Raw genomic sequence first — 9,961 nt, forward strand, 5'->3', positions numbered from 1 at the left:
CATGGATCGTTTCTCATGCATGCAGGGTCATGGCTTCTCAGGTATGCGGGGACGTTTTTAGTTGACCTCCCCGCCTCGTTTTCCAGGTTGGCACATGGCCCCCTCGCCGTGTGGTCTGTGCTGGCTGCCTTTGCAGTGACCACGGCTCCGACCCGCCATGAGGTTCCTGCCGGGGCGTGCGCGGCTCCGTAGAGGTGCCTCCTCTTAGCCCTGCCTCGTCCTGCTCAGGTTACTGACAACTGCAGGGAGACGGTCCCCGTCCTTGTGGTGGGACGTGGTTCTCCATCCTCCGGGGTGTCCGCGCTGCCCCTCTCTGCTGCCCCGTCCGGGGCTGCGAGCCCAGAAGCAGTGCTGATGGCCGATGGCCGCCGTCCGCGGGCCCCCTTTCCCTCACAGGTGGTTGCTCAGCTGGGCCCGGCCTCACCAGCCGCTTCCTTCCTCGGGTCAGCTCAGCTGGCCTGGCATAGGGTGCGCCACGGCCGCAGGGAGGGTGGAGACCGCGCCGTCCTTTGCAGATTCTGACCCACTAAATGAAACCTGACAGGGCTTCACAAGCTCTCTAAGCAACTGAATGAAGCTCCGTGGTGGTGGAGGGGGGGGTTGCAGTATAAGGCAGAAAACTCTAGGAAGGACAGATTGCCCTCGTTTGCTGAGGCAGAGATGCTGGGTTCCCGCCACCATGTTTTCCGAGTGGTGTCTGGTCTCTGACACCAAAGCTGCCCAGTGCAGGAGCCCTTCAGGAGCAGCGCCGCCCTCAGATTTTATTGGGTCAGCATGATGGTCAGCTGCCTGTTCTTTCTCAGCTCTGTTCCCCACCGTTGCTCTGCTCTGTCTTGTGGAGACTCCTTCTCCTTGGCTTCTGGTTTCTGACCCTGGACGCTGGAGTGGGGCGGGGGGTGGGCTGGGAGCCAGAGCATCTCTCCCTCTGCCCCCTCCCTCCAAGGTGCCAGCTTCTACAGAGTTGTCCCCCGTGGTCCCAGCTCCTGCGGGCAGCATGGGCTCCTGGGCTCTGGGCCGCACTGCTGCCTCCCTTGGTCCTCCCCACCGGGGGAGACTGTGGCTGTCTGGGGGGGTGGCAGTATCTGGTTGCCTTGCCCTCCTCCACGTGGCTTTTCTGCTCTTCCATTGTTAGTGTGCTGGAAGCCACATTAAATTCCATGTGAGGTACCTAGATTCCTCTCTGACTAGACCCTTTTGGCCTTAATTACCTAATGAGTGGACAAGTCCTCCTGGGAAAAAAAAGAAAGAGATTGCTGTTTTAAACCTGGGCCTCTGGATCTTTGTTGCTCTCCCTCAGGTCTCTGGGTGGAGTCCAGCAAGCTCGGCGTTCAGGAGTGTGAGCAGAACCTGCCCCAGCTCGGAGTCACCTGGGCGGTGTGGTGAGCCTGGGTGTTAGGTTGAAAAAGAGTCAGGCCCTTTCATATTGCTCACTTGTGTGTTGTTCTGTTATCTGGGGTTAACTGGGTTTTATTACCCAGACTGGTAGTGAATTGCCATATAAAGGCCAATGTGCAAAGCATGATGTTTTGGTTTTATGGACCCCCCTCCCCCACATACACACACCAACAAGTTAATTTTGGATAGCAGCCCGTTCATTAGCGTTGAGGGCAAATACTAAGGGAGAAGTCTCAATAAGCCTCTATACTACTCACTTTTTTTTTTTTTTTTAGATTTTATTTATTTACTTAGAGAGAGAGAATGAGAGAGACAGAGAGAGCATGAGAGGGGGGAGGGTCAGAGGGAGAAGCAGACTCCCTGTGGAGCAGGGAGCCCGATGTGGGACTCGATCCTGGGAGTCCAGGATCATGACCTGAGCTGAAGGCAGTCGCCCAACCAACTGAGCCACCCAGGCGCCCTATGCTACTCACTTTTTGACATTGAAACGCACTGCCTGACCGCGGTGAGGAGGGGCGGGAGCAGAAATCGAGGGCAGGGCATCCAGGATTTGGTCCATGCCTGCTGGCTGGTGGCCCCGCAGGGACAGCAGGGGCAGCCCACATGTGATTATTCTGATTCTAAAGGGATATACTTGTTTTCTTTGCACTTTTTATCTCCAAATGGGCGACCTTTAAAGTATTTGTTTTATTTTATTTACCTATCTGACTTACTGGTAATTGCTTCCTGCATCTGTAGCATCTATAAACAAAGCTCTGGAGCAGGAACCGCCCAGAAGCTGGTGTGCACGAGTCTGCCTTTCCCCGGGCCTGCGTTATAGCAGGGGGATGGGTGTTGTGGTCAAGCTCAGTGGCCCAGGTGTCAAGCCGCTGACGAGGCGGAGATGAAAACGTAATGTTCTGACACAGATTAGGGAAGATCGATGTGCAGTGGTTTGCTCTTTGTGTCCTGTTTCAGCAAGAGCTAGTCCTTGTCAGTCCTTTATTCTTACGTCCTGAGAGGAGAAAACACAATCAGGTGGGATCAAGGGAAATTTCATTGATTCTTCTGTGAGAATCAAATTGTACTTGTCCGTTTTCCCCAGGTTTGTCAAGGATCCTAGAGTTCGTTGAACCCCGTCCATTTACAGATAAGGAGAGTCAGGTCCGCCGTGGGTGATGGGCAGGTTTCCGGCCCGCTCTGCTCCTCTTGGCTAGTCCGTGTGCTCGTGGCCAGACTGCCAGCCTCCCTGCCCCGCGCTGGGCGCACCGAGCGGCCGCTGTGAGGCGCTGCAGCCAGGGTGTGGGTCTTTGCGGCATCACACCCGGACGCAGGGAGAGCTCCCTGGCGAAGGCACAGTGCTGGATCGCTCAGACGGAAGAGCACGCTGGCCGAGGGAAGAGCCCGGCTGTGTTGGTACAACCAAGTGTGAATCCCAAAATAGAGGCGTTTGAGTAGACTTGCTTACAAAACCTTCAGATTTAGCTTCTGACGGTAAATGTTTTCTCTAGAGTATGGGAACCAGGAAAATAGTTTTGTTTGTTCTTTTTTTTAAAACTATGTTATTGAGATCATTTCTAGGCTCTGAAGGAACACAGAGCCTTCAGATGACTAGAAAAACAAAACGAATGCTTCGTTCTCTATAAATAAAGTGAGTGAAACTATGAGGAGATGGTGCTGTGGATTAAAAGCACTTTAAGGAAAGCGTCACGTAGACTCGCTGGGAGCCCGCTCAGCTGTGCGGATGGACGCTCACCGCCTTCTGCTGCGGGTGGACCATGGTGTCAGGTACACGGTCAGTCTGTCGTGAGTGCAGGCAGAGCACAGAGCAGTGCGTCCAGACACATCCCTGGTGGCCATGGCGAGGTCCTCCTTTGTTGGGTTTGGTCCTGGAATGGGCTGGGCAGGGGGGCTGGGGGCTAGGGGTTGGAATTCTAATGCCCAGAGGCAGATGTGACTGACTGGTGGAGGTGTGGGAGCCAGAATCTGGACCCTTGCAGAAAGTTCTGAGTCTGGGAGATCTGCCTGTACCTTAAGGACATTAGAAATTAAAATACCAGGCCATACACGGGTGTGGGCTCCAAGCTTATTCTGTCCCAGTGGTACGAGAACTGAAAGGAAAGCATGAACATAAAAATAGATACAGACTCTTGAAGTCCTTTAAGGCCTTGGACAGTGGCAAATGCAGAATCATCTTGCGGGCACATCTCCACCGTCCAAGGCACATGGGATTCAGAGCTGAGACCGTCTGCACAGAGAATGTCACATCAGAACAATATAAATAACATAACATCTACCACTGCAGGCGGGGGGGGGGGGGGCGGCACATCAGGAATTATAACAAACAGGAGAACAAACCTCCAAGATTCTGAAATGTATTATAAAAGAACTTCACTATATGAAGTTCACTATAAAGTTAATTATTTTAAATTGCAAAAACAAATGATTAAGAAGAAATAGAGCCAGGGGCATCTGGGTGGTACAGTGGGTTAAGTGACTGACTCTCAGTTTCGGCTCAGGTCATGATCTCAGGGTCATGAGATCGAGCCCCATGTTGGGCTCTGTGCTCAACGAGGAGTCTGCTTGAGATAATCTCTCTCTCCCTCTCCCTCTGCCCTTCCCCCTGCTCATGGACTCTCTCTCTCAAAATAAAAATAATAAGATTTAAGATAGAAGAAATAGAGCCATAATGAAAGGAGAGGACAGTGTGAAAAAAGAATTGGAAGGTCAAAAAAAACCCCAAAAATCCTTCTAAAAGTGAATGATACAATCATTGAAGTGAGACATAGTTAAAGACAGAATTAGTGAACTAGATTTATCTGGGGAGGTCATCCAAAACAGCATGAGATGGAAAGATATGGAAAGTATGAAACTGTGATTGGGAGTCAGAGGAAAGAATGGAAGGTCTGTCAGGAAATCCAGAAGGAACGAATTTACAGAACAGGAGAGGAAAGGATAATAAAAAGACCTGACTTGAGAAGACTTACAGCTTTTGAAAAGATAGTGGCTGAGAATTTCCCAGAATTGAAGAAAGACATGTGTAGCCTGACAATTTTGAAGCAGAAGAACGAGGTGACAGAGATTACCTGTCAGATGTCAAGATACATTACAAAGTCGTGAGAATTCCAACAATGTGCTGTTGGCCCAGGGATAGGGAAATAGACCAATGCAATAAATTTGAGGGCTTTAAACTTGGGTATATGGCAGCTCAGTGCATTGCAGAGATGGTATAGCAAATCATTTGAGAAGGACAGGGTCCTCTAACTGTGTTAAGATGTGTGGCCATCTATATGAGGGAAAATAAGATTAGATCTCTACCTCACACAAATCAATCCTGGGAGGTGGGGGGAAGGTTAAAGACCCTAAATGTGCAAAGTACAAAATCTAATAAAGCCACAGGGAAAAGATTGATATATTTGACTATGTACATAAGACACATTGCATACCAAAATTCCTCATCACTAAGAAGATCCTTCCATAAAGCAGGGAAGACATTTGTGACATGCCAAATGGAGTGTAGCAGATACGTGGATAAAGTCTATGAATTGGCAATTCAGAGAAGAGGAAACCAAACTAGCCAGTAAACGTAAACGGACGTTAAGCCTTGCTAGTAATCAGGGGTATCAACTCAAAGCATCAAATTATCAGGAAAAAAAAAATAGTAACAAAGCTCCAAAGTATGGAGAAGGATATGGGACATCCTCTATCCTCTGGCCCTAGTCCACCTCCCCCCACTTAAGTCCTACCCACTTATCCCTTCCCCTGATCTAAAAGGAATTATTTGCCAAACCTGAGCCCTTTAAAGATGATCCATAGGAGACTGAGTATGAACAGTGTGCTGAGTCGCTCGTTAGAAGCTGATGATGGAAGTGTGGGCAAGAATGTGGAGTGAAAGGATCTGCCCACCTCGTTGGAGGCCGTGCACCTTGGCTTTGTGACTTACAGAGCAAATACCTACTAAGGGTGGTGGTAGGTGTTCCCTGTGACCCAGGAGATTCCTTCCTGAGAAGGCACCGTAACAGATGCCCAAAGAGACGTGTACAAAATAATTACAGTGACATTGTTTGCTTAGCAAAAAGCCAGAAACAACCCACCTGTCCAATAGGACAATGGATAAGTCAGTTTGGGTATATCAATTCGGTGAAATATACACAGTAAAAATGGATGAATTAAGGAAATGGCAGAAGACCGTGTATAGAATGATGCCATTTAGATACAATTTTAAACATGTAAAACATTGATATTAACTAAAAGAGTAAAAGATGGTTCTGAGAATGAGAGACCTCAAGTTTAGGACTATGAGCTTACTTCTCCTTAGGGCGTGAGGGCTCAGGATATGCAGGGTGTTTCATTCGTATCTCAAATATGCTCTCTCCCAAGCTGTGCGGTGTGTTATGTTTTTGTCTATAGCTTTTTTGTTCTCCTGAAATCATGGCGGGTGGGACTTGGGCGTGATGTCTCTGCAAATCCATCATGGTGAAGGGGAAGGACAGTAAAGAGGAAATTCTGTGGAGCTGCTGGGGAGACATGATGGATTATCCAGGGTGGGATGATGCTTTGACCACAGGCCTCAGAAGACCTTGGCATGACATCTTTGATGTGCTCAGGGGACAGTGCCTGTGTGAACATGTGGGCCGGCTGTACGAACCACAGGGCCAGGACAACCAGCGCCAGTGGGAGCCCCCCTGCCCCCCATATACAGGAAGTGCGGCCACCAAAATTGACTCCAGAAGAGAATATAAACGGACCAGTAATAGTGATGAGTGAGATGAGCTGGGAAAGTGATCCAAAAGCTACCACCACAGATGGCTTTATAGGTTAAAAAAAATCCTGTGTGAAGTAACACATGGGTGAGTTAACATTAGAAAAACTACTACATTGATCAAAGGAGGAAAAAAAACCCAAATGATCATCTAAATTGATGCAGAAACAGCATCCAGTTACTCCAAATCCTACCCATGATAAAAACTAAGCAAACCAGAAATAGAAGTGTTTATCCTGGGGAGGTTTGGGGTTTGTCCTACTTCATGGAAGCATTTCCGTTGACGAAGAGGGAAGCATGGGTTCGCTTGCTGTCTGCACTTCTGTCTAGTGCACTGAGTGTGCTCGTGTGCTGGGGTGCCTGACTGTCCAGGGAGGGATGATGCTTTGACCTTTGGCGCGTTAAGACAAGAAAAAAGAAGCAATGGTGGGAGAATTGGAAAGGAAAAACATAAACTGTTATTTCCAGATGATAGAATTATCTACACAGAAAATCCAAGAAAAGCTATAGATAAAGTACTAGGACTAATATTCATCATCCTTGTTGGATATAAGATGAACATTCAAACATAGGATGGATGAGTGAATAGAGAAACTGTATATATACACAGTGGAATGTTATTCAGCCATAAAAAAAGAATGAAATCCTGCCATTTGCAACAATACGGATGAACTTCAAGGGCATTATACCGAGTGAGATAAGTCAGAAAAAGACTCCTACTGTATGATCCCACTTATGTGTGGAATCTTTTATTTAGAAAAAAAGTGGCTCGTAGATACAGAGAGCAGGTGGGTGGATGCCAAAGGTAGGGGATAGGGCGTTGGAGAAATGGGTGAAAGGGGTCAAATGGTGTAAAATGAAAATTAAAACAAAAATTTAAAAAGACAGCAGCAGGGGCGCCTGGGTGGCTCAGTTGGTTAAGCAACTGCCTTCGGCTCAGGTCATGATCCTGGAGTCCCGGGATCGAGTCCCGCATCGGGCTCCCTGCTCAGCGAGAAGCCTGCTTCTCCCTCTGACCCTCCCCCCTCTCATGTACTCTCTCTCATTCTCGCTCTCTCAAATAAATAAATAAATCTTAAAAAAAAAAAAAAAAAAAGACAGCAGCAGCCCCGGTAAGTGGGTTCTTTTAAAGTCCTCAGGCTCCTCATGGGGGAGCCAGCTTGTGACATCAGCATCCCCTCCGAGTGCCAGATGCCCCTCCACTAGAGCCCGGATCCATGAGTTCGAGCTAAAACGATTTTATGTAAAAGAACAGCCTGATAACTGGATTTTGGAGAGTCTGGCCTTAGTGCCTGCTTCCAAAGTCCACGAAAGCTGTGCGTGCAATTTGTTTTTTAGTTTTAAACTCCAGGCTTTTCCTAGAATGCACATTCCTCCACATACCCTGTTTTTAAAATGACCTGTTTGTGTCCAGCTCAACAGTATTCCTCTGTGATACTCCCGATCCTCACACATCTGGGATGTGAGTGTTGTAAGTCGCCCTGCTCGGGCAGGTGGAGCTGTGCCCAGCTCGAGCCTCAGCCTGGATTCAGCCCTAGATCTTCTTCCCCAGCGCGAGCACCTGACTCAACCTCAGAAGTGTGAGCAAGGTTATGGGATGCCACCTGGCCGACTCCACCTCCCCTGACTTCAGTCCTACCCACTTACCCTTCCCCCTGCTCTAAGTGGAGTGTTTCTCCAACTTGGTCCCTTCAAAGATAATCAGTGGGAAACAGGTTATAAAGTTTGCTCACTGTTGTTCTAAGTGGCTTGCTTGAAGCTGTTACTGAGTACTGCCAAGTACTGAGCTTTGTTCCTATTGTCCACTCCCACCCCCTAGAAGGGTCCTACATGGATGAGGCTAGGGCAAGTTCCAGGGCCTTTGAGCTATGGGAAAATCTGGAACGGAGGCCAAAAAAAGGTCATCTCAAGAATCAAGTGTCCTTTGCCTTGATGTGGGCCCTGCTCTCCTCAACTACTTCAGACACATGCTGACAATTAAGCCTTGAAGGAAGGCCAGGAGTAGGGCAGTAGTGGGGTGGTCTGCCCTCAGGAGAACATACCTGGAGAAAAGGCTGGCCCCAAGAAGTAGGCTCTGGAAGAGGAACAGGGGCTTTGGGTGGGGACATCCTATTGGCCCTGTGGATTCTTTACCCCATGGAGAGGTACAGCCGAAATGGGCCAGATGGGGGCCCTCTGCAGCATGAGGCCCAAGGCTGTGGGTGCACTGGAAGCGTAGCTCAGATGGAGGGAGAGATAGATGAACTCTACTCAGTGGTAATAATTAGGAAACAAGTCGCATTCATCCTATTTCTTCCTGATGTGAGGAGCAGCGAATCTTCAGATGATTAGACGAACAGAACAAAATCTTCTCAAAGAGTAAAATCTGTTCCACCCCGAGGAGAGGGTGAACTGCGTTAAAAGGCAAGTTAGCACTTTCAGAAAAATATGAAGGTCTGGCTTTGAGTTCCTGACCAGTATCCTTTCAGTTGGGCCTGCAGGATTCCCTTCAGCATTTGTCGCAGGCTAGGTCTGCTAGCCACAGCTTGTCTCTGTGCACCTGGGGCTGGCTCAGGGGTGCCTTCATTTCTGGGGGCTAGTTTGACTGGATCTAGAACTCTCGATGGACCATCATTCAGCACTTTGCATACGTCCTTTCACTGCCTCCTGACTTCTGTGTTTCTGATGGGAAGTCAGCTCTTAATCTTCCGGAAGTTCCCTTGTACGGGACACAACGCTTCTCTCCTTCTGCCTCCAAGAGGGTCTGAGCTTTGACACTTACTCTGCTGTGTCCAAACGTGGACACCTTTGGGCCTGAGGCCTCTGATCCTGATATTAGAAATGAATAAAAGCTGTGTTCAAAACACATCTTTCTTTGGTGGAAAACTGATGGAAGTGTATTTTATCAAAAGTGATGTGTTCCTACTGTATCTTACGAGATGACTTTTCAAGCCTGATCAGGCAACAGGGCATCGTCAGTGAGCACGAGCCTATGGGCACAACTAACCTCTTCACTCCTCTGTCGAGTCGGAGACGCAGTCAGTGCCCAGACCCCACTGTCACACACGCCTCTGGGGGCTGGCGTGCGCCACAGGACGCTGCAGGGTCCGGGGGCCGCACTCCCAACCTCTCGGTCAGGGATAGACAGGCTCCTCTTTGGGTGTCACTGTGGCTCTGTGCTGCGAGAGGGACGTTGACAAACAAAGGTGTCGAGAGGAGTGAATAGGACGGTGTGGGAACCTGACAGGGCACTGGGAGGCAGGCTTTAAGGAGCAGTTTCTGCAGGTCCTTTTGTGCTTGAGATCCTGGATCTCAGTTTTCATAGTGACATGGCTCTGTCTATGTAATTGTTAAGAGTCTGGTCATTCTCGCTCCAACACATCTTCAGATAACCCCATTGCATGGGGAGGGTGGGGACAGGGGCTAGATGGAGACCTCTCAGTGAAGACCTTAAAAGGAAAATTTGGTTTTTGAGCCACATGCTGGTGGTGCTATTGGCAACAGTGATGACGACGATGATGATGATGATGAAGTTAATTAAAGAGCATTGTCCAATCCCCTCCCCACCAGCCAGTCTCACTGTCCCTCCCCTGAGAGAGGCCCCGTCCTCTCTGGAGTCTGGCCTCCTGAGCCTGTCCACTGCATTCCTTCTCCCACAGCCCCTGAGAGGGAGCTTCCCAAGCTCTGTCTGACCTCATCACTGCAGTTTCCTGTGTCTGGAGCAGTGCTCCCTCACCCAGGCTCCTGCTGCTGAGGCTCTCACGACAGGAGCTTCCTGGCCAAAAACATTTGGGAAGTGCTAAATCCTTTCCCCACCTTTTGGAGATTTAATGCATAGTAGATGAT

The sequence above is a fragment of the Leptonychotes weddellii genome, chromosome 6 (assembly GCF_054177405.1).
Source record: "Leptonychotes weddellii isolate Sample4059 chromosome 6, ASM5417740v2, whole genome shotgun sequence".
In the NCBI taxonomy this organism is placed as follows: domain Eukaryota; kingdom Metazoa; phylum Chordata; class Mammalia; order Carnivora; family Phocidae; genus Leptonychotes; species Leptonychotes weddellii.